This window comes from Lissotriton helveticus, chromosome 6 (genome assembly GCF_964261635.1).
Source record: "Lissotriton helveticus chromosome 6, aLisHel1.1, whole genome shotgun sequence".
NCBI classification, from domain to species: Eukaryota; Metazoa; Chordata; class Amphibia; order Caudata; family Salamandridae; genus Lissotriton; species Lissotriton helveticus.
In genome coordinates this window covers 1777266388-1777290457 of record NC_136067.1, presented here as the reverse complement: position 1 = coordinate 1777290457, position 24070 = coordinate 1777266388, and the positions used below count along the sequence as shown (strand labels likewise).

Here is a 24070-nt window from a genome sequence, read left to right as displayed (position 1 = left end):
CACTGATGACATCACTGATGATATCTCAAATGACATCACTGATGACATCATCCAGTGAATGGGTGTTTTTCTGAAAATTAAATATGTTTTAAAAATGTATATCTGAAGGTTGATGGAAGAAGAAATGGGTAGATAAGTGTATAAAAGGCTGCTTTTTTGGTGAAAAATAGATTGTATAACTGACTGATTAAGTGTATCTTAATGAATACATGAATACATGGGTTAGTGAGTAATGTTTAAATATATACATTTCTGTATCAGTCTCTCACTTTCTGTATAAGTGGCTGCATGTGTTGGTGAGTAGCTATATGAGTGATACATGAGTGTCTATATAGGTTATTGTTTGTTTGATTATCAGTAGGAGTGTCTGAGTGTTTGAGTGTCTGTATGCTTCGTTGGGAGGTCTTACGTAGTGCATAGATGCATGAATGAGTGACTTGCTGCTTGTATGTGTTGAAGGCAGCATAAGTGCAGGACTGTATGGGTGGATGAGTGTGTGTGGTGAGTAGCTATATAGGTATTTTTTTTTCTGTATGGGTGGATGAGTGTATATATGGGTGTGTGAATGAATGACTGTTTTAATAGTGTATTTGTGAGTAAGTACATATGTTTTAAACTAGTACATATGAGTTATGTGTGAGTAACTATGGATGAGTGTCGGTGTGTAACAGGATGATCAGGATGTATCAGTGTATGAGTACATATGATGAGTGAGTACATGTATGAGTGACTGTATATGTCTGTTGATGAATGAGTAGATGAGTGTATAGATCTTGGAATTACTAAATAGGTGTGTTGTAAGTGGCATTGGTATGTCTATTGTATTGAAAATTTTATTTTCTATTTTTGAATGTGTGTAATAAAAGTTATATTAGGGTGAGAGAAGATCTGCCACTCTTCCACAAGGATGATGTCATCAGTGATGTCATCAGTGATGTCATTTGAGATGTCATCAGTGATGTCATGAGTGATGTCACTGACCATGTCATGAGTGATGTAATATGTGACGTCATCAGCAGTGCATTGCGGGCGCGCGAGTTATAGTTAGCTGAACTAACTATAACAGGGGAATTTCAATGGTTTTATATAAGTGAAATGTCCAGCTAACTATAACATGTGTCCAACCTACGGTTTTTTCAGTGAATTTCAAAGGTTTTGTAAATGCTACTTCCTAACTATAACGTGTGTAAAACCTACGGTTTTTTCAGTGAATTTCAAAGGTTTTTCAAATGCTAATTCCTAACTAACGTGTGTAAAACCTACGTTTTTTTCAGTGAATTTCAAAGGTTTTTTAAATGCTAATTCCTAACTATAACGTGGCTGCAACCTATGTTTTTTTCAGTGAATTTCAATGGTTTTGTAAACGAAAATTTTTTAATGTAATAATTGTTATATTTTTTATACAGATTTACTATATTATTATAATTTCTTTTTTTAGATATAATATTTTTTTAAATTACATTACATATTTTTAATATAAATTGATAAAAAATGTTTGTACACCTCTCTGCAACGCAGCCCCCTGACGTGTTTGCAGAGGGGGAACTAATTCCCCTTGCATACTGGGGGTCCCTGGGGGCCAACTAGCCCACCAGGAACCTCCAGTATTCCCCAGGGGGCTGCATTGCAGAGAGGTGTAATGAGTCCACACCCTTTTTTACACCTCTCTGCAGCGCAGCCCACGGGCGCGTTTGCAGAAGGGGAACTAATTCCCCTTGCATACTGGGGGTCCCTGGGAGGCAACTAGCCCACCAGGAGCCTCCAGTATGCGCCAGGGGGCTGCGTTGCTTTGCCCTGGAGGGCGGCGGTCCCCGGGGCAGTGGGGGGGGGATTGGGCACCCCCCACACTTCTTTATCACTATGCCCCCACAATTTGGTCCCCCGGGGGGTAATTTTTAAATAAACATACCGGTTTTTAAAAAAAAAAACATTTTTGGCCTTGGGGGTCCTTGTGGGACCCCATGAGCATGCCTAGGGGGTCGGGGTGCTTCTACCCTGCCCCCTTTTTGTGTTCTACACGTTTGTTTTTCTGCTTTCTTGTGCCTCGGTCTACCGAGCACAAGATGGCTGCCAACACTTCCTGGTTTGAAGTGTTGAAAGCCAATGAGCATGCAGCTTGTGCTCTAGAAGTTTTAGAACTCAAAAAGGGGGCAGGGTAGAAGCACCCTGACCCCCTAGGCCTGCTCAGGGGTTCCCACAAGGACCCCCAAGGCAAAAAAAAAAAATTGGGGGGGGAAATCATGGGGTGCGCGCGCTTTTTTTCGAAAAAAAAAATTCCGCCACAGGGACCCCCTGGGTGCTTCTACCCTGTCCCCTTTTTAAGTTCTACACTTTTTTTTCTGCTTTCTTGTGCCTCAGTCTACTGAGGCACAAGATGGCTGCCATCCATTTCTGTTTTGGTGTGTTGACAGACAGTGGCAGCCAATCAGCATGAAGCTCGTGCACGGCAAGGTGTGCGCACGGTGCACGCACGGTGCGCGCTTATAGATACATAATTGATATCAACTTTAATTTTCTCAGGCACTACTGGAGGGATTTACACTATTTAACCAAAAGCGTGATCTGCGTACCAGACTCTACCATTTTGCCAAGTTTGGTGTAATTCCGTTCAGCGGTTCGGACTGTAGCCGTGTCTAAAGGTCCTATGGAAATTAACATGGGGAAAACAAGTTTTGGGACCCCCCTTTTTTCTCGGCCCCCGCTTGACGAATCTACCCGAGACTTTCAGGGAAGGAGCGGAGCGGAGCTGGCCAAAATTTTGGAAAATTACACACAAATTCCTCAACCGGCGCCAGAGTTATTCCCAATAGAATGTTGCGGATTTCCTATGGAAACTAGGTCCTAACTATAACTACCTACTGGCGACCGTCAGTAGGTAATGTTTCATATATATATATATATATATATATATATATATATATATATATATGAAACAACAGAATTCTAGTAAGTCCAATAGAATCCAGACGAGCCCATAATCCTTTTTAGATGTTTATTTCGGCACAGCAAGCGATCGAGGATAACGCATTTCGAACAACCCTGGTTGTTCTTGGTCAAATGCTATACATATATATATATAGCATTTATGTGGAGAAATTGGCTACATCTTGAGTAGTCTACTGAAGGTAAGGTAGTTATCCGTGGATCTTATGTTTGGAGGTAAAGAGTTCCATAGTTTGGCTGCTTGAACAGAGACGGATGTATCACCTATGTTTTTTTCTTGTGCGTTGGGATTTTAAGGCGTGGTGCCAATCTAGAGCGGATGTTCTTTTGCTGAATGTATTTGGTGATTTTATTCCTGATGAAGAGGGGTCCTGTTCCATGTATCAATTTGTGGGTGATACAAAGCAGCTTGAATGTGGATCTTCTGGCAACCGGTAACCAATGTAGGGCCTCCAAGGCAGGGGAGATATGGGCTTGTGGCTTTATATTTAAGAGTAGTCTGGCTGCAGAGTTCTGAATCTGTTATAGTCTTTCCATGGTTGTTAAAGATGATCCATGTAGAGGCTATTGGCGCAATCAAGTTTAGACGAAACAAGAGAGATAGCAGCCTGCACCTAGAATGGAAATCCCAGGTGGGGGGGAAGATGCATCACAGCGTTTTTATAGTAATGAAGCTTGATCTTGATAGTTTGCCCACTTTGAAGGTTCACTGATAGCTTGGAGTCCATGGTGATCCCAAGGTTTCTTACTTCCTTAGACACCTTGGAGTCCATGGTGATCCCAAGGTTTCTTACTTCCTTAGACACCTTAGGTGGTGTTCCCAGATCGTCATGCCAGTTGGCGAGTGGATCATAATTTTTCCAATCACCACAAGAGAGCATTTCCGTTTTGGAAGCATTCAATTTGAGGTGGCTCCATGCCATCCACTGATCCATGGCTCTGAATCAACTGCAAATGTTTCAAATGTATTTGGGGCTTTCCAGTTTAAGGAGTATTTGCGTGTCATCTGCTTACTTAAGTACAGGAGGTTAAATTGATCAGGGCTGGTAATGACTACATGTAAATGTTGAAAAGCAGGGATGAGATGATAGAGCCTTGAGGCACCCCTGCTTTTGTGAAGTATGGTTTGGATAAGAAGGCGGGGCATGGATGTCATCAGTTCTGAAGGTAGGTCGTGATCCAGTCGAGAGCAGTCCCCTCTAAGCTAGCTTTGTAGAGTCTTTGTATTAAAGTGTCCTGATCATCTGTGTTGAAGGCAACTGAGAGGTCCAAGAGAAGTAGTGCGGCAAACCCATTACGGTTAACTGTACCCCATGAAGAAAATAACTATGCTTATTTTGCTAAGAGAAAGTATCACCTGCATTGCCAGATATCTGTTAAATTTTACATCCATAATTGTCCATTACAAAAGTATATTTGAATTGCCTATTGCATAAATTCTAGCATTAGGTAAATTTAACTGCTGCCAATGTCACATATTTAATCAGTCTATTTTCCAATTTCATAACGTAACATTCATTGCTAATTGTCACACTTGTAGGAGTGGGGTGGTTAGTAGTTGTGCTGGCAGGGACAATGTGTGGTGCACATTGCCGTGGCCTCCTGACAAGAGCCCTGGCACCTATTTTTGGGTGAAAGTTCAGATTACAGAGTGCCATCTTGTTAGTGGTGCAGTATGGATTAGGCGCAGAATTACAGTTAGGTTTGAGGTATGGGTGACATTAAGCATTAGGTTCAGGGATAGGATTAAGCATAATGTTAAAATTACAGTATAAAACAAGATTAGGGAGAGCGAGTCAGAGTTAATGTGAAAGAACAGAGTTAGGGTAAAGGCAATTGCTAGGGTTGAGAGTGAGAGGAAGATTAGAAAACGATTTCTCCTAAATGTTAGAATAAACCACATGATTCGAACTGAGATCCCTAGCACCAAAAATGGTCAGCTTCAAAACATTTACGATATAATATTTTGATTACAACTAAATATTTTAATTTAAACTTGTTCATATCGAAACATTACACTGCAACTAAAGAGTTGGTGTGGCTAGCACAACAGGGGATGTATGTAATCTGAAGTCAACGACTACTACAAGCTGAAAAATGTTTCACTAAAATTGTCACCACATTCTTATTTCATTTTTATTTTTGCTTGGAATTGCTCAAACACAATATGATACATATATAATATTTCACTTGCATGCATCTTTGGCATTACAAATAGTCTCCAGATGAGTATTTCTGTAGACCACTAAGAATGATAAATAGATTTCAGCAAAATATGAAAGTAAACAATTTATTGGCGAACAAAAAAAAGTGAATTGTCCTCTCCAGGGTCGAAAGGCAGAACCAGGCCACTGGCTACCGCATTGCAATCTGGAGTGGCTCTGTCTAGCATGCTTTCAATACAGAACCGTCAGCCAACAGGAAGGTTTATTCGGCGTGAATAAATAACACCTGTTTCTATACTGTCAGATCAAAGAATAGGCTATCACTGCACATCCAACCATCTCCCAGCCACACATCAGACTGCCGTTATATGGATAAACGCTAGGAAAACAAAATGAAGCCGCTGGTGTAAGGACACTACTGTATCACGCACATCACCTGCCCTACCTGTGATGAGTAAGGAGCTCTACTCCCAATGCCCAAAGTGAAAAGGCAACATGCATTAACACGGCCTAGAGTACGACTAAATACAAAGCTGAAAAGATCTCATAATATGTTCTTTCCTTGCAAAATAAATGCAATTGTGACTTCTATCACACTCGTTGCACCTACCTATTCTCTATAAAACAATTTAAAAGTAAGAACCTATTCCTTGTACTTGTGTTGTTTGCACAACTACCACTCCATAGGAAAAACCTAACCTAATCGAGGCATTTATTTAGCCTGGGGATATTAGGAGAAGTTGCACTTGTTCGATTTGTCCAGTCTCTCTTAGCACTCTTCCTTATCAGATTTAGTGCTTGGCGCCCAATAAACCATGTTACGCGATGAGCAGCTATGGACGCAGAGTCAAACTGACTGTATTTACAACAACCAATACTGTAGTGCACCACATGGAATACCACCAATGTTTTTTACCTAAAGGAATGTACATATTTCTTGTATGTGAGACACTGTCCTGTAAAGGAAGAATTGACTATTTATAGGATGAGAAACTGATGTAATAATGTATCTTACCTGGAGAAAGGTATTCCAAGTGACTAGCTATGAACCATTCCTCGGATCTGTTTTAGAGTTAATATACCAGTGCTTACGCCTGATTTAAACTTTCCTGTCACTCAAACAAGATTCCCATGGAAGAAAGGTATATTAAAAAGTTAATGTGGTGAGTCCTTAATTTCCATAGTAAATTTAAATATTCCTAGAATAGCCATGCCAATATTAATAAGAATTCTTAAGTTTAAATGGTTCCATTAGCAGCTGCCCACTAGCCACTGCTCACAATAACATAAAAACATCATTTCACATAAAATTACATGCATTTTAAATGAATCCAAAAAATGTGGACAGAATAGTAATTGTAAAAAAAATACACCTGAGGCGGTTCAAAATTCAATTCTGACTTTAATCTACCAATACAAAAAATAAAAGGGTTCATAACATCTTGACGAAGTACCATGCATTACTGAATTAGTTTGGCGAGATTCTATGATTTCGGCAACAATGCTTCTAAGGTAAACACCACCATTTTATGGCTTTGATTTTCGCCTATATTATCCGTGGCAGGCCCACGTGTAGCTTAATGGGAGGTAGGACGGACTTCTGACATAATTTCGAAAATTATGTCAGCCAAACCCAAGCCATGGCAATCAAAAAATGTATCGCCTGCGGCTATTTGAAGTATTAGATAACACTGAAAGGCAGGAGAAACTGTGAAAGACGCAGAGAAACAGCTTTGACCCATTTTTGAGAAGATGTTTACCACAGGAAGCTCTCAACTGAAAACCTTTAGTTAGGGCACCTTGTTGTCAAAGTAGTGATGAGTGAGGATTGTTCTGTGTTACCTGCTGTTCCAGGGAAAGGAGGACTTTGACCAACTGCTCGCCGCACCCGCTTCGCGGGTGCCGCTTAGTTCCTGGGACCTGGGAGAGTGCTGAGCGCTGCGGTTGTTTGTGGCTTGAGGTGGCTGCAAACTGCGGGGGAGCCCGCATTGGACGCTCGCAGGGACTCGCTGTACCAGGAGTCCCTGCGCTGACTACAAACACCTGGTCTACCGTCCCGCAGCCAGCCCCGCCCCCAGGCTTCCCCACGCATAAAATCTCCTCACCGGAATACTTCTCTGGGCACCTTGTTGTCAAAGGAGTGAGGAGTGAGGATTGTCCTGTGTTACCTGCTGTTCCAGTGTAAGGAGGACTTTGGAGGACTGGTGGAGAAGAGTCTTGCCGGTGGCAGTGGCAGGCTCTATCTACTTGGCGCTTTTACCCTGATGGTCACACTGTTTGCGCTGCTGTCATAGCGTATTGTTTTTAATGTAGCGAGTGAGGCTAATTTTAAAAAACGTTTCTTTGTGTGTCACTACTTTTAAAATTGAAATTGCACCTCACCTCCAGGCTGAGTTAGAGCTTGGGGGACCACGCAGTCCGCCCACTCCCGCCCCGGTCCGCCGCGTCCAATCATGGGCGTTTGAAGCGGAGGGTGAGGAGGAGCCCAGCACTTCCGGGCTCAGGGCTCACAGGTCAGCGCTCTAGCGACGCTGTGGGTGGTTTACTATTTAAAGGTCAGGAAAAGCGCACTCGCGCTGTGGAGAAGAGTCTTGCCGGTGGCAGTGGCAGGCTCTATCTACTTGGCGCTTTTACCCTGATGGTCACACTGTTTGCGCTGCTGTCATAGCGTATTGTTTTTAATGTAGCGAGTGAGGCTAATTTTAAAAAACGTTTCTTAGTGTGTCACTACTTTTAAAATTGAAATTGCACCTCACCTCCAGGCTGAGTTAGAGCTTGGGGGACCACGCAGTCCGCCCACTCCCGCCCTAGTCCGCCGCGTCCAATCATGGGCGTTTGAAGCGGAGGGTGAGGAGGAGCCCAGCACTTCCGGGCTCAGGGCTCACAGGTCAGCGCTCTAGCGACCCCTACTTCCCCTACAAATGTGTTTGGGTCAGCGACCGCGCAGCGGACGCGTGCAGCGGGCGCGCCGGAAGCGCGCCGAAGTCGAGCCAAAGTCCAGCCCGTCTGCGCCCGTCCGCGGCCGGACGGGGCGCGGGGCCATACACCCTGGCAGTCCTAAGTCCTACGATATACGGTATGGCAGACAAGAACTGTTTGATCTGTGTCCCATCACCTCCCCCCCTTGTAAACACTCTATGGAGGCTCTATCGCTACATAGCTGTCCCTCATGTCCCTTTACCCCGGAGTATACTTTTACTACATCTATCACTAAAGGGATGCTAAAAGCGGCACTGCTTAATTGCAGATCCCTTAGGAAGCACCGCACTCAAATATATCACCTGCTTGAGGATGAGGATCTTAACATCTTGTTTCTCACCGAGACTTGGTTAGGTGAGCACTCTGACCCTGATATAATACAGGCCATGCCACCTGGATACTCCCTCTCCAGGATCGATAGGAAGGATGGTAGAGGTGGGGGGATCGCTATTGTAACTAAAGCTCCCCTAGAATGCTCCCTATCACCGATCACTATTGATCATAGTGAAGCGGGCGCTTTCACCATCATAATAGGGCCGAAACACTCGCTCTCGGGTGTTCTAGTGTATCGCCCCCCAGGAAAGCTATACGATTTTACTGCCAGCCTTATGGAGGCCACTACTCATCTAGCTCTAAGAAAAACGCGATTGCTAGTGTTGGGAGACTTAAATGTTCATTTTGACGATCCCTGCGATAAAGAAGCAGCGGACATTAAGTCTGAACTACTCTCCCTACAGCTAGAGCTTAAGAACCAGGACCCGACACACCAACAAGGACATCTGTTGGACCCTATATTTGGAAACTGGACTGGAGTGTCTACCCTGTCCCCACAACCGGTACCTTGGTCGGATCACTTTATAATCCCGATGCAAATCCAGATAGCTGAAACAGAACTTAACACTGATAGGGCTTATCGATACCAATGTAGGAAGTGGAAAACTTTTTCCTTAGACACCTTTATAAAATCCCTTGAAAATGCCGAACCTCCTGGAGGATCTGACTGTGAGACAGCCTATAATAAACTACAGAAATGTATCACTACGGCCCTAGATAGTACTGCCCCTATCCGGACTCTAACCAATACTAAGAGGACTAAGAAGACTACCCCGTGGTTCACTCAGGAACTACAGTCAGCCAAATCTGCCTGCAAAAAACTTGAGTGGGAATGGCGCACCAACTTTTGCCCAGAAATCAAAATCCTGTATAAAACAGCACAAAAAGAATATAACAAAAAGATTTGAGTAACCAAAGCATCCCATTTTAACAAACGTATCGTGGAGGCGGAGAACTCCTCTAAAGAGCTTTTCAAAATCTTTAGGGAAATCTCTGTAATTACCACGAACAATAATTCCCATAATGATTCGGTGGACACATGCAATAAAATTGCTAAGTACTTTGCCGGCAAAATCACTGACATTTATGCCAATTTCTCTGGTAACATTCAATCAGGCCTTGACTTTGCTGAGAGGGAAGATGCTTCCAGCACAGAATCTTGCCTATGCAATTTTACCATCCCCCCACCGGAAATATTTATGAAAACCTGCCAAAGTATCAAATCTGGCTCCCCTCGGGACCCTGCTCCCCCCAGAATATTAGGAGCTAGTATAATGGTTCTGGAGCCTTATTTCAGACATGTGCTTGAAGTTTCCTTTGCCACAGCCTGTTTGCCTGTGGACTGGAAATCTGCCATCGTACTTCCCATAAAGAAAAAACCTAATGTGAGCCAGGATATCCTTGAGAATCTACGACCGATCTCTTTATTACCATACTTAGCTAAAGTTGCGGAAAAAATTGCCAACTCTCAACTTATGGCACACCTCGAATCCCATAAGGCCCTACATAGCTCTCAGTCTGGCTTTAGGTCGGGCTACTCTACGGAGACAGCTCTCCTTAGAGCGACCGAAACATTACGGGAAGGAGCAGATGAGGGTAAGACCATGGCACTTATTATGCTAGACCTCAGTGCCGCTTTTGACACTGTAGCACATTCCATCTTGCTACAGTGTCTAAATAAAGCGGGAGTCACCAAGGAGGCACTGGGGTGGCTGAAAGCCTTCTTAACCAACAGACGCTTTCAGGTTCAGAGAGGCAACTTTCTCTCGGATAGCATTGCCTTAGAACAGGGGGTACCTCAGGGCTCTGCCCTGAGTCCCACCCTGTTCAACTTGTATATGGCTCCACTGGCAGATGTGGTCCAATCGTATGGCGTAGAGCTAGTCTCTTACGCCGACGATACTCAACTGCTGATCTCCCTGTCCCAGGCCCCCTCTGTGGCTGCTGAAAACTTTAAAACCTGCATGAGTGATCTCGCAGATTGGATGTCCAAACACTGCCTCAAACTCAACGGCTCTAAAACGGAGGTTTTAGTAATAGGAGGTAAGGACACTAGCTGGACCAAAGACTGGTGGCCACCCTGCCTGGTACCCCTTCCCACTCCTGGTAGGGAAGCAAAGAACTTAGGTGTCTGGGTGGATACGAAGCTTTCGTTTGACAGCCATGTACATAAAGTGGTAGGGAAATGTTTTGGGGTTATGAAAACCCTTAACCGTACCCTTGACCTCCTTCCCCTGGAGTCTAGGCGCACCATGATTCAGGCCCTAGTAACCTCTCGAATGGACTATGGCAATGTGCTCCTTCTAGGTACCTCGGAAAAAAACATCAGGAGGCTGCAGGTGCTACAAAACTCAGCAGCACGACTAGTGCTGAGATTTCCTAGAAGAGTGCCCTCTAAACCTACCTTAGCTACCCTTCATTGGTTGCCTATTAGGAAGAGAATCCTATTTAAAGCACTTCTCTGGTGCTATAGGATTATCTCTGATAAAGCACCGTCCTACTTGGCTGACCTCGCCGTTCCCTATGAGCCTAACAGATCCCTTCGCTCCATGGGAATGGGCTTGCTCAAGATCCCTCTTATAAAAAAAAGCGAGAATGGGAGGTCGATCATTCCGCTCGTTGGCAGCCAACAAATGGAACTCCCTCCCCTCCAACATTAGGTTAGCGAATAATGAGCTCACTTTTAGAAAACTACTAAAAACCCATTTATTCACCCTGTAGTTCTCTTCCTCAGACACCCTGATTCTTCTCCACAGCGCGGGGATACGCCTGGTGGCGTCACCATGCGCTTTATAAGCCCCTTTAATAATAATAATAATAGTTTGACCAACTGCTCGCCACACCCGCTTTGCGGGTGCCGCTTCGTTCCTGGGACCGGGGAGAGAGCTGAGCGCTGCTGTTGTTTGTGGCTTGAGGTGGCTGCAAACGGCGGGGCAGCCCGCATTGGACACACGCAGGGACTCGCTGTACCAGGAGTCCCTGCGCTGACTACAAACGCCTGAACTACCGTCCTGCCGCCAACCCCGCCCCCCAGGCTTACCGACATGATATAAAGTAGCTTAGAGCTCACGCTGCGCAGGAGCGTCCTGGGAGAAGCCCGGGACAAGGGTGGGCCGTCTGTGGCCGTCCGGGGCTGGCTAAGGCTGGGCTGGGCCTACCCTCTAACCTCTAACCTCCGTTGTAACTTATGGTCACCCATTAGGTATTCGGTCGACTTGTTTTGTATTTCGCATTTTATTACTTATTTGTTTTTCGGGGTTTTCTGTGCCATGCAAGGGAAGTGTATCGCTCATACCAATGTCAACTCGATCTGGAAAGGGCAAGCGGGTGGGGGGGGCTATGTCAGTGGTACTCTTGATCAGTTCATTACCCGAGCTTACTCGGTCCTTGAAAAGGAAATTGCCCTTAACGAGCGCCGGGTTTTACTTGAGCCCTTCAATCACAAGCGTTCTTCCCTTGGGCCACTAGCACAGGTGGTCTCCCCTGCTAATGTCAACGAAGGTGTCATCTCTGGTAAAGCCCCACCAAATTCATCGACCATAAGGGCTAGCCTGGAGAGGCTTAATGCTTTAGAATTTCCCAGGCAATTGGCCACCCCGTTGGTATTAGGGCCTGCTACACCCATCAAGGATAACGCCCCTATCATTAGCGACCCTATAATTCCAGACAGCTCTTCCGTGCAAGCAGAGTTAGTGACTGCTGTAGGTGCCAGATTAGCTCCCGCTAAAAGGAAAAGAGTTATAAGTGGTGCAAGGGGTGGATTACCTAAAACCGCTGAGAAGTTTAAGGCAAAAATTCCCTTGAGAAGTGTGAAGGCACCGGGGTCGGGGAGGCAAGAGAAATTCATAACACCTAGAGTAGGAGGAAATTTCTTGCCCAGTGGCCAGTCATTGGGAACCCTAAGCGAGCTGGAGTACGTTCGCCCAAAGCCAAACTCTCCCATCGGCACTTTGCCCCAGATCCCCCTGATTGCCCAGATAGAGAAAATTGTTAAATCCTTGATACTCCCTGTACTTGAGAGGGTGAAGGTATTGACAGAGAGGCTGTACAGATTTGAGCAAGCCTCTCTTGACAATTTCTTTTCTCTCAAGTCATTAATTAAATTACAGTCTAAGAACATGAAGGATGTGTGTGATCTAAAGGAAAACCCACTGGTGGATCTCACATCCTCAGAGACGAGGGTATCAGTCGCGACAGATGTAGTCGTTGGGCCTATGTCGGGAGTGAATGCTGTAGTACCAGTTGCACCTATCAATTGTGCCCAGCTAACTGGCCTAATTTCTCACCCTAGCTCGGCCAAAGGGCAGAAAGGTCCCAGTCGTTGTGTACCCACGCAGAGGCAGGAAACCAATATGATTGTGACCAAAAGTGGGGGGCCTAGTTGTAATCCACCTGCAATAGTTAAAAAGCCTACCCTGGTTACGAATGGAGATACCAACTTACCCCGTATTCATTTACTGCCAGAATGTCTGCCTTACGTAGTTGTGCTTACTGGGGTTCACAGCTCAAGGTCGGTAGACCTGAATCGTATGATGAGCTTAAAAACAAAACTACGTATTGGCTAAACGAGAACAGACCTCTTCCAAGCCAGCTTGACGGTCAGGTTCTCCATGTTAGAAGGGTCAGCTGGGTTGGTAGTAGGACCAAAGATACGTTGGGAGATTGCATTTTGGTCAATTTTAGGGACGCCAGGGTCGCAGGGTATATCTGTAACCAATACTATGGTCATGGTAATGCTGGAATTAACACATACGATCTAAGCTACTTCCATCAGCAAACAGCATGCCCCTTGTATGTTTGCCACCAGTTCTGGGGGGGGAGGCAAATCGGTTCCTATCCTAACACCTACTATACCCATATGGCCCCGGTTCCATACGTAGGCCTTGATGTCCATGGGACGGTCCGTGGCTGCTGACATGGCGCTTATCATCCTGACAAAAGGTCAGCATCCATAGTGGACAAATCGTGGACTAGAGAGTTGAGTATGTCTAGCGTCCCACCAGAACCCACCCACATGTTTGACAGTTTTTCTTCTTCTAACGCTTCTATCCCATCGAACATGCCAGTTTCTAATATCTTTCTGATACAGAACAGCCGCAGGCCTGTTGAGCTAGTGGGCACCCTAATGGAGACCCAACCTAGGTCGAGCACGGTTGCTATACAGTCCCTTCCAGCGACAGCTGTAGCCGATACTGATATCAGGATTCTCAGCTGGAATTTAGCGGGTATTTCTAGGAAGTTAGACCTCCCTGAATGGAACACTCTGATTGAGTCTTTTGCGATATGTGTTTTTCAAGAGATCTGGAGTGTTGAGCCCTGTCATAAGGTAGGCTATACCACCTTTTTTGTACCTGCAGTTTCCCCCCTTACGGGGAGAGGTCGCCCTTCAGGAGGACTTCTTATTTGGGTCAGTATATCTCTGGGCTGCCAAATTGTGCAAAAAGAAACCAACTCCCCAGACATATTAAGAATCTCAGTTAGGGGCCCCCGAAGAGGGCGTACTCGGGAAATTTTCAATATCTATGCTAGGGGTACCAAAGGCAGGTCTCCATCTCCAACTGTCACTATTTTAGAAGATGAACTCAGGGAGTGTCCTGATAGCATGCATGTCCTGGTCGCAGGGGACTTCAATTGTACATTTGAGCCCCTTGCGGCTGAGGACATCTTGGATATCTTTGATGAAGACACAAGGAGGGGGATACCTCCACTAATAATCCAACCCATAAAGAGGTGGTCCCAACGGGCCATCCAACTGAACACTTTAACCATGGAATTTGGACTAAGAGCTGTTAACGGCAGATCCATCTCGGATACCCTAGGAGCCCATATGTTCAATAGGGTAGATCATTCCTCAAGGATAGATTATATCCTTCTGGACTTTAAGCTTTGGAATTTTATGCACGATATGGAAGTTCTGCCTACTGTGGACAGTGACCACAATTCGCTCGCCTTGACCTTACACCCTTTGTGGCGCGTGTAAATGGTCTAGCTTCCCCTACTAAAATATTGATAACCTTAGAAGATTGTCCATCAAACTGTGGGAGGCGCCTTAAATGGTGTAAAGTTGCTCTGGACGAGGGGAAAGTCCAGAAGATAGGGGCCGTCCTGGCAGCGGCCCAGACCAAGTTGGATACCAGCATTCTGGATCCCCCTGAAGTTTCTGCACTTTTTTGTGATATCATTGACGAACTGGGTAACTTATTCCTAGTGCAAAGTAGGGATCCCCCCAAAGGGAGCGCCAGAGACCTAAGGGCAACCCGGGTTGGTATTCTAAAAAAATGCCGGCAGATGAAATCTGCACTTATTAAGGCTGTTAAAGGCAATTCCCCCGAGCTGATTCGGTTGGCTAGGAAAGCTTATAACCTGTCCATTAGTGACGCGAAGAAAGATTGGGAGGACCAGTATTGGCACGATCTAAAGGTAGCTAGTGAGGGGAGGGATTCGAGTGGGTTTTGGAACCATGTGAGGGCTAGAAACAGGCCCGATAACACCCTTATTACGTGTAACATCACTGGCCAAATGTGGTTTGATCACTTTGCGACCCTCTATACTTCCCACCTAGATGTTAGGCAAGGGACGATTATACCAACTTTAATTGACCCTACAGGGGAGTGCGAACCTCACTCCTTTACACCCAAGGAAGTGGAAAATGTGATTAAATCTTTAGTGTCACACAAAGCAGCAGGCCCTGATGGGATACCGGGGGACTTGCTCCGTCTCAATTATATTGAATGGGGGAGGCTTATCTCATTTCTACTTAATGCCATCACTATTGGAGCGGCAATCCCTGACTCTTGGAAGGGGGCAGAGGTTGTCCCAATTTTTAAGAAGGGGCGTCGGGACGACCCTGCCAATTACCGGCCAATAAGTTTAATTGATTCCACACAGAAGGTTGCTGGAAAGGTGGTTCTTGGAAGAGTGCTACAGTGGGTTGATGATAACAAAATCCTCTCGGACTACCAAGCAGGTTTCAGGTGCTGCACAGGGACCATCGAACAAGCTTTCAGATTATTGCTTATAAACTGGAAGGTGGTCGTATTAGGCAAAGGCAGTCTTTATCTTGCTTTTATTGACTTAAAGACTGCCTTTGACCTTGTGCCCCAGGATCGACTGTGGGGGGTATTGTCCGAAATGGGGATGCCAGTGTATATTTTGTCATTACTGATGAAGCTTCATACCGGAAACTTTGCACAGGTGAGGTGGGGTACGCAAGGCCAGAAGTCTGAAAAAATTTCAGTGAATAGGGGTGTCCGCCAGGGTTGTGTCCTTGCCCCCACTCTGTTCTCACTTTATGTGAACGGAGTGGTGGAGCACCTATTGAAAAATCCATCTGACGCACCTTCCCTGGCGGGCAAGCGAATACCAACTCTCCTATTCGCTGACGATACCCTCCTCATTTCCAAGTCCCCTATGGGATTACAGAGTCTTTTGGACAGTTTTCAGTCCTTCTGTACTTGTAGAGGGCTCATAATTAATACAGATAAGACCAAATACCTGGTGCTGAATCCCCCCCCAAAAAATCGGACGACCACTGACCTTGAACTTTGTACCCTTGGAAAGGGTAGCGGAATTTGACTACCTAGGTATCCGCATATCATACACAATACAGTGGAACCCGCACCTTCAGAAGATGCTACTAGGCCATAAAAGGATAGTTGGGGCTCTTCTCAGGGAACAGCGCTCCTCCTCAACCAAACCTATCGCCCCGGTTATAGATATTTAGGGGGCAGAACTGCGGGGTACAAGTAACTTAGATCAGCTATCTAGATCAGAGAATAAATTCCTGAAGAACTTGATGGCTCTCCCACAGAGTACCCCCACGCTACCTCTGCTCCTTGACATGGGGTGCCGTTCAATTAAGGACCAGGCACGAATCCGACCGCTACTACTATGGGCCCGTTTATGGCGAGTCCCAGAGCTAGCTAATTACGTGGCGGGTTGTTGGAAGTACTGTCGATGTCTGGTTGGTCCAAAATTGGGTGGCTTAATGATGTTAAATTTCTGCTAGGGGAGTTGGGACTCGGGGAAGCTTGGGTATCTAGATCTGCTCCCCCCAAAGCTGTCCTTAAGAATCTTTACTGGAGCTGGGTATCCAGCAAAAGTAGTTCTGACTCAAATCAGGGCACATTAACTGCCGAGTTTCTTAGGATTAAGGATGTGGCAGTTCGGGAACCCTACCTTGATATCATCATGAGGCCAAGTGATCGGGCATTATATTTTAAATTCAGGGTAGGAACCCTCCCAGTAGGTGAACTGACTGCACGCTGGAAAGTTCCCTTCCAAACTTCACCTTTTTGTGGAACTTGTACGACCAGAGTTGAGTCTGTTGCCCATATTCTATCTGAATGTCCGGCATACAAATCCCCGAGAAATAGCTGGTTAAAACCAATATGTAGAGAATTAGGCACTAGACATCATATTGTAGCACTACGAATTTTGATGTCAGATACTCGCCCTTTGTATGTTTGTGGAATGTCAACATTTTTAAGATGGGCTTGGGTCCATCAGAACCAAAAGGCTTAATGAGATTGTTTAATTAGTGTTTTTATGTAATCTTTTAAGTATTTTTAATACTATTCATGCAGTATTTTAAAATTGATGTGTAAACTAAGTTTTGTACTAGTTATGGGTATAAAGTGATGTACTATGCTATGCTTTTAAAGATATACGTTTTATCGAAATAAAGCCTTATAAACATGAAACTAGAACTTTAAACAACGCATTACATTTTGTTAAATATTATCCCATCCTCTAGCATTTTTATAATTTGAGGTCAAAGCTTAGGAGGTCTCGTGGAAGTCAGGCCTGAGGTCAAAGCTGATGATAGAAACAACTTTAGAATGAATACAGTGAGCATTCCTTCATAGGTAATAGTCAAGGGATTTGGGTGGCACCACTATCAGACTGGAAAGACCACTTAAGCTACTTAATACCAAAGCTCTGTACAGTTAATACACTTCACCTTGGTGCATTATGCCTGTTTCTGAAAACCTGAAAAGCACCCACCTCAGATACTTTATAGGGCAATCACATGATCAGAAAACACCAACTGTTGAAAATGGCAAAGTATATGCACATAAGCGGCGTTCATTTGTGTTCACTGTACCCCTTGTTGTAAGCAGAACGGATATCGCTAAACACTGACTGTGTTATCCCGCCAGCATAGACCCATGCACACACGTACACGACAGCCATTTTAGGCACCATGGCCTCTCTGCCCGTTTGTTCCCGGCACCCCTCCCCGCGCGCACTGCTCATGCATCGGCCATAAGACCCTCTCCCTCTGCGTGACCCTGCCCTAGAAGTAACACTCCTGCTTGACCCACACCCCCCATTTCCTCCCAAGAACACCCTTCCCCTCAGCTGACGACCCCCCCCCCAGCTGCACTTGGCCTTTCGACCCGGTCCCAAGTCCTAAGACCAAGCCTCGTGGATGTACCCCCCCCCCCCCCTTTTCCTGCCCAGCATAACAAAACCGTGATACACCAGCCGAAGTGCCCGATCTTATCGGCCTGCCCAACCTTTGATCTGATCATCCCCTCCTGCCCTCGTGTCCTGTAGGAATGTCCGGCTGAGAGATCACAATCTCTTGTTACATTCAGGAGGGGAGGATGACATCTGAGCGACTGGTATGGGAATAGGCCTGAAGCTTGGATTCCAAGCATGCCTTTTCCTACTTCAAAGCGTCTTTATTGTAATAAGGAATGTTTGTGCATCATAAACATGTGTATAAAAGACGAAGCCTCAGAGAAACGTGTGTGTGGGTAGGAAGGAGAGAGCACCTCCTGAAGACACTATGCGAGTGTCCGAAATGACAGGCTCTCCTAATAAGAAATAAAACTCTGTTCTTGTTTTCCTGCTTCCAGCGCCCGTCTCTTTATTTTGTAATTGTTCAAGATGGGAACTAAGAGGCGTCCTGCGTCAGCAGCCTGGGCATCAGGTGCGTTATGGGCTGACTTTTCCACAATTGGCGCCCAACGCGGGGCCCATCAGCGACATAAGGTCCGGTAAGAGAGGTCCAGACGATGGGGTGAACATCTAAATGATTGGAGTATACCTGCCTTGAGAGGGCCCTCGTCCGGCTGCCGATTGAATGAACTTCACCGATTCCGAACGGACCTCTCTCAAGTGACCTACTGTCCTGACTGGAATCCCACAGGAATGCTGCGGTAAAAACATGGAGAAAGAGAACGATTGGGCGCTGGAAAAGGGAAGGCGAAGAATTGCCCACACGGTCCGGTCCGGGTAAGGTTAAGTAGGACGTCTTTACGTCCGATTGGTAGGATGGCTTTATCCATCTGATTGATTGATTGATTGTACTTGAAGTATTGGTTCTCTTTGAGACATTCTCTATTTGCAAACAGCAATGAATAGGAACGTTCCTCTCTCTTTGCAAATAGTGAAGGATAGGTAATGCAGACGTTTGTCCCCCATTGTAATCCGTCCTGCCTATCTTTCTCCCCACTGATTGTTTGTTATCGATTTTTATCGATTATTGCTCTTTGAGATATTCCCTGTCTACAAACAGGGAAGAATAGAAATATTCTGCCCCCTTTGCAGATAGTGAAGGATAGGTAATGCAGATTTTTGTCCCCGTTGTAATCCGTCATGCCTGTTTTTCTCCCCACTGATTGATTGATTGTCTGGACATTTATTGTTCAAGGAATAGTTCTTTTGAGGTATTCTCTGTTTGCAAATAACGTGGAATAGAAAATCTTTGCAAGTAGTGAAGGGTAGGTAATGTGGACCTTTGTCCCCCGTTGTAATCTCTCGGGCCTATCTACTCCCCACTGATTGGTAAACTAGTTCCACCCGGACCATTTATTAGAGGTAGGTCATCTGGCTCGACCGGAGGGCACCCCTAATAAAAAGGACATATGCAACAATAACGAAGTAATCACCGTATCCTGTTAACAGAAACTTTAGCATGAAACACGCTAGAAAGAAGAAGAAAAAAAAAAAAAGGAAAAAAAAGAGAAAGAAATAAGAAAGCAAAATCAGTAGGCCACTGATGAGTTTTTGATTTCGCTACAAATAGGAAAACGTTAGAAATAGCTCACGATAAAACACATGATTTCGCTAGAAATAAGAAACGTTAGAAATAAGCCCGTAATAAGAAACACGAAAATGGGGAGAGAAGCCAAGCTTGACATCGCAACGGCCACGAGGCAACCAGGCTTCGCCACCCCTCACTGCTCCAAACATGTCTGTCCCACCGCCTGCCACGCCCCAATAACGGTAACATGAGATAGATACAAGTCAGCAGATACCTACCCCCATTCTGGAAACTCCCGAAGTGCAACAGGTCCGCGGCTACGCCCATCCGGAAGACGAGATCTTCGGCACGTGTAGGGCGGGTCCTGCTGCCAGCCGTCGGCCGGGGAGGTCGTCGCATAAAGTGGGCCAGAAGAGGAGCCGAGGCCGACGGGATCCGGGCGTCCCCTCTTCTTTCTTCAATAATGGCTGCGACAACACGGGGGGGGATGTCTTGCTCATGCCACCGACCCCCCCCCCCTCATATCTCCTGGTCCAGCCATGGCTTGGTAGAAGCTCCCAGTTCGGCCCTGAAGCGGCGCCTTGCAGGCCACCGGGGGGGGGGGATGTCTTGCCTATGCCTCCGACCCCCCCCCCCGCCTCTCATCGCCTGGTCCGGCCATCATGAATATTAGCGCCGAGACAAACGGCGTGGGGTGCGCTGGGAGGGAGAGGCGGCGCGAACGAGCCTCTCCCACCTCCCCAGGTGGAGGCCCCCAGCGGCACCCCCAACGCTCCACTCACCCGACGAGGGTTCGTCCACTCGTAAAATGGCGGTCGACCCTGCAGGAGCAGGCCCGGCGTGAAGAGATGGCCCGGTTGCTTGTTGATTAAGAAATGAGTCCCACAATCAAAAGTGTTCTCCTCGACTTTGAAGATTCTATAGGAGCCACGGGGGCCCCCGACCCCCGCAGACACCCCCGATGGGGAATGACTGCCATGATTGCCCGCGGAACGATGAAAATGTAGCCGCGAGACGTCGGCGCTCCCATGCTGGCGCCAGCCTCAGTTTGAATGACTAAAATCCTGCAGACTACAGTTCGGATCAGTTCCGGTGAAGACCCGGTAGAAAAAATTGTTGCCTCCCTCCCCCTTTGACTGATGGTTCATACCGCCGATCCTTTCTGTTGCCCTTTAACGGAACTTTTGGACTGCCGAAAGAGGCTCTGGGCCAACCACGAGTTGGTGGAGATTTTGACTATGCCTGGATCTGCCTGGCTGCACCCAAAATGGCGCTGGTACAAATGAAACTTTCAATTCCTTGTTGCACCCCGATTGCTCAGCCTTGGTCACATGAGATATGTATGCAGTTTTTTTTAAAAACACAATGAATTGATATGGGATGGGTACTGATTATGTGTTCGGACAATGAATTGACATGAGATGGGTACTGATTGAACATTCGGACAATGAATTGTTGTTAAGTTTTGGCGCATCATGATTGTTGAAAGTTCGAATTTCAACACTTATGATACTCGCTCACACTGAAGTTTCGATATGATTTCATTGTACTTGTCGCACTTTTTATTATGAAATCAACGACCACCGACTCCATTAGGTTTTCCACTAATAAGTATCCCCACATGTACAGTTCCAGCCTGCTCCGTGGCCGGCCCACTGGGTTGTAGGCCCGTATTTATGCACCGACATTTTTATTAAAGATTTTTTGGAAAAAGCAAACGTAGTTGTCACGCGTAAATTGGTAAGTTTCGAATAAATGACCACTATTTCCGATATAACTAAAATACAGGTGAAATGGCTCAGCTCGATTAGTTAAGGGTTAAAAAGTATAGTACGCAGAAATATTGCAAATATGAACGGTCCAGGTTTTTGTTGTATGTGTTTTTCATTTTTGTACAGCCTAAAGCAACCGCTAAAGATCCTGGTATTTAGCCTATACTTTATATGCTACCTGTATCAGGAAAGGTGTTTTAAAATGCCCCTAAGTCACCCCGAAGGAGTGCCACCTGACCCCCCTGCACACGATCCGTAATACAACACTTGGGCGACCTATGCTATCCACAGGCTTCCGATAATCATCTCTCCCACACTAAATGGTCCACCTGGGCTTAAACGCCAAGTTGGCAGGGACTACGTCCAGTGGAGATAGCCCGAGTATGTAGTAAGTAAAAGCCTTTTCGAGTTTATGCGCGCTGATGTGTTTTTAAAATGCTGCCCCCGCCCCCCTTCTTTTTCCCTCTTTCTGCAGGTCACATCGGAACGTCGATTAAAGTACGAAAAAAATGGTGATCTAGCGGACGAAGAGATGGGAAAAAGGGGTTCGATTATGGTGCCTACACACGACGAGCAAACGATACTATTTCTCTCCCTGAACTTAGCGCTTGGGAGGACAGCCTGAAGCGGAAACTACAAAATATGACTTCGCTTGGCACCCCGAATAATACAACCAGGAATGACGTGCACTAATGAATAAATTCCTACGTTTAACTAAATAGGGAAAGTTTAAGGAATATTCCGAGATGAGGTTTACCCAAGTACCCTCCGCTCGGAGGACTAGGAGTGTTGCCAGTGTTTAAGATCTACTGCCTCCTTTTGCACCCTCATAGACATGAGACTCAAAGCTGCCCCATTGTTCTCCCAACTGACACTTACTGTTGCCTCAGCCTGGAAACACCTTAGCCCGACCAGGTTAGTTCTTGACCAATTGCCAAAGGCGTAAGTGTGTGCAACCAAAGCCACCAGTGAAGACAGCCGACGATAAAAGAGAGGAAAAAGGTAAAAAGAGCTTAGGATGTGCAGCATACAGGAAGAGATCATTTTGGCTAATAACTGTTCTATGTTTTGTCGTGGATTTTTGTATATAATACTAATAACTGTTCTATGTTTTGTCTTGGATTTTTGTATATAATACATGTACTGTCTCCCCCGTCTGAGTTTGTGTGTACGTAATGTATGGATCTACGTCGTCCCTCTGCCTGTGTTTCCGTATTACTTGACCCCTGCTGTTCTGTGTTGTGTGCGCACTAAATGACCTATTATTGTACACGTTTCTCTCTCTCTCTCTCTCTCTCTCCATGTCATACGTGTACCGAATGGTTCGTTTAGAGTGCGGACTCTCTCTCTCTCTCTCTCTCTCTCTCTCTCTCTCTCTGAGGATCCCCCTGTTCCCTCCTCCCTTGTATGGTAACGTTGTGCCCCACCGGCACAAACCTAATTGGGTCTCTTCGAACACAAAGGTGTTCGGCAAAATTGACAGGAACTAAAACGATTGTAACTTGCCATATTACTACCTCTCCTTTCTGCAAAACGATAGAACCCGAGTTGGTAATGAAAGAAAGGACAGGTAAGACGACTGATGTCCCCTAATCTGGCCTTTTTATAGGGGGACTATAACGTCACTGGTCTTCTGTTTTTCAGTTCGTTAGAAATGCAATCCCCAATGCCCAGATTGCCTCACCCCTCTGCACTTAAGTGCGGATGTCCAAAGCGTCCTCGCTTCTCCCGATTGACCCCAGCTCCCTGTCCAAAGCGTCCTCGCTTCTCCCGATTGACCCCAGCTCCCTGTCCAAAGCGTCCTCGCTTCTCCCGATTGACCCCGGCTCCATATCAGCTATCCCCGAAGCGTAATTGATGACCTTGATTAGCCGTCGCTCCCCAAGAAAAGCATGTTTAACCTCTGCCCCCCTCTCATGATGATAACCCCCCTGCTTGCAAGAGTTAGCCGACCCCGAAGGGAAATGTAAGATTGTCAGTACTTGGGTTAAAAAAGGGGCGAGTCTCTACCTAAGGACTCTATTTCGAGTTTGATAGAATACACTGTCGATGAGAGTCCGATTTCTCTCCACGTACGCCACGAATGAACGCCAAATAGGCTTACGAATACAGTGGAAATGCCCTCCTACATACTCCATAAGTGATGACTTCTGACTGTGACCGATGAACCTATACCCCACCTACTTAGGAGTGGGGACGGAATTGAGATGTATAAATGTCTTCTCCTGCCAGTTTTCTAAAACTTGTTTTGTACCCATTCAAAGATACAATCACCGGAGGAGAGGAGCTGGACGTGACGCACAGCCTGGCCACAGATCATGAAGCACGTGTGACCGCGACCAAAGGTGGAGTCGCAGAGCAACGAGACGCGGGACGAGGCACCACTCTCAAACTCGGCAGATGAAGGAATGAAGGGCTGCCTTGAAGCCCTCGATTTGCTGACCCACTCGTGCCTGAAGTCCCCGTCCCTTTTGAGCCCGACTGATGGGCCTGCCTGCTCGTCGTCCTTTGCTCCTTTGGTCCCTTGGTGTGTTCAAAGATCTGATCCCACTCCGCCCTCTCTTCCCTTGATTATTCAACAACATCACCCTTTTCGCATAACTTTTGACTCAGAAAAGAAGAGCAGCATTTAGATAGAATACGGAAGAAGAAAGACACGCAGGTGCCCAGCATGAGGCACTCCTAAGAAGATCAGTTAGGAAACAGGACTGTGATCTAACAGCAGAGGACTGATCGCACCCTGCAACGCGTAAGGATGAATCCGAGCTGGACCTATAGCTCCACCGCCGGTGCTCAACAGCGCCAACGAAAGAAGACGGACTACCAGAGCCTACCAGTGATGGCTCGCTGTTAAAAAGACACTGTGACGAAGACCCCCCCCC

General features: G+C 46.1%; 1 protein-coding gene across 1 annotated transcript in view; it reads right to left on the bottom strand.

Annotated features, from left to right (window-relative positions):
* The window catches only part of SRBD1 (S1 RNA binding domain 1), a 781048-nt gene that overhangs the window by 109385 nt on the left and 647593 nt on the right, over positions 1 to 24070 (bottom strand). The window lies entirely within an intron of this gene.